Raw genomic sequence first — 1,958 nt, 5'->3', positions numbered from 1 at the left:
TATTAGTGAGGAAAAACACTTAAAAAAATAGGTTTTCGGGATCATATCTAGGGTTGAGCACTAAAAGAAGGGTGTTGTATTGGTCCTGAGTGGTCGGAAAGGGAATGAAGAAGTACATGAAGGCTTGGAAGAAAGAGAGATTTAGGAACTTTCTAGGAAAAATTGGGAACTAAGTGTAGTCCCCAGCAGAGTCACTAATTTTTCTATAGGGATTAATGCACGGGTGTTTGGTGATGTAGAAAGCCATTAAGGATCTTCGCGGGATCCTCGATAGATAGTCAGATTAGCTATAGCTGTCACAAAGGTACTTGCATATCTATGTTTAACAAACGAACATCAAAGCGAGAAGACCCCTGAGCCAGCTCCAGATCAAAACCTACACAAAGAAAAGACATGCCTAATATCACAACTTAAAACCTTGATAGGCAAATGCATGAACATATAAAAGATATCTAGTTGCATATAACTAAGCCACTCATGCTAGAAGATATTAGATCAACATATAAACAAGTTTATACTACCAACATCACAGAGTGGACAACACAACTACAATTCTATATTAACGTAGAAAGATTGATTACAACCATCAGTTGCATCAACCTTCCCTTACCCCTCTAGCTCCTCTCTCTCTCTCCCTTCTTAACCTCTCTTGATGCTTTAGTCTAAGACTTTGCTCAACAGTCAACTAGGAAATCCTTCCAAATGTTTTGACCTCTTTCACGATGTCCCAAGCCTTGCATATATAACATCTAGGTTTAGGGTTTCCAAGTCCTTCATGAGTTCCATTAGTCAAAAGCATACATGTTTCTTGCTTTACTGTTCTTTCCTATTTGCATACTCCATCAGGAATTAGTAATTCCCCCAAACAGGTTGAGTTCAAATGTTTCCCTGCTTTTATGAGCTGACATAGGAGAGAATATAGGGATATATTCTCAGTAAATTCACTCCTTTGACCCATATAAATTGATGTAGGTTCACTAACGTTGTTCCTAAGGTAGAGACTAGAGTTACCCTAGGCACTAGCGCACCCTTAATCTTGTTGATAAACTTTATAAAGAAGGTTTCTAGTGTCTAGACAACATTAGCTTGACAACTGGGCCTGTAAACTTGGTCAGTCCTTCAATCATCATGTCTTTGTCTTCTTAGTTTATGAGAAGGTCATTTTCCTCTATAACAATGTAGGCCACCATAACCCAATGTGCAAAATGATATGTGTAGTCACTTTCCTTGCATAGTGAGCTCCTTCCACTCCTCCATGGGCCAGCACATTCAAACTCTGGAACATACCTTTGCAATATCCCATTCACCCCATCTTATATAGATGACCCGCAATTACCAAAAAATATATCGCATGAACTACTAACTCCTTTTTTTGAGTGGAATAACATTCTAGATTTGTTCCTATTGTTAAGAACTAATTAATATCATCAAAATGATCGTCTGCAACATGCACTGCAAAGAGTTGTGTGTCTTGGAGTCCTTCCTCCAAACTACTTGGTTCTTTACCTATTTCAATCCTGGATAGATTGTCTGCACCTACATTCAGCCTTTCAGGCTTCACAATCACCTCAAAGTCATACTCCTAGAAGAATAGAAACCATTGACAAATCCCCCCCCCCCCCCAAAAAAAAAAAAAGGCTTATTGACAAGGTATTTTAGCTTGGAGTGATCTGTATAAATTTTGAAATGTCCACCTAACAAATAACTCCTAAACTTCTAGAGCACGTAGACCATCGCTAGCCCTTCACACTCTGTTGTGGAATAATTCTTCGCAGCTTTGGATAACTTCCTAATCTCCAAATCTATCGGATGATCAATCTGTCCCTCACCTGCTTGTGTTAATGTTTCTCCTAATGTAATGCAGGAGGCGTCGACATGCACATGAAACTCCTTTTTCCAATCTAAAAACACCAAAATAGGCGTTGTCACCATCTTCTCCTTCACGACATCCAAGTTGC

This window comes from Pinus tabuliformis, chromosome 7 (assembly GCF_031772625.1).
Source record: "Pinus tabuliformis cultivar Carrire ecotype Pingquan chromosome 7, CPIR1, whole genome shotgun sequence".
Lineage (NCBI taxonomy): Eukaryota > Viridiplantae > Streptophyta > Pinopsida > Pinales > Pinaceae > Pinus > Pinus tabuliformis.
The sequence above is the reverse complement of the archived record's forward strand: the minus strand, read 5'-3'. Positions refer to the sequence as shown.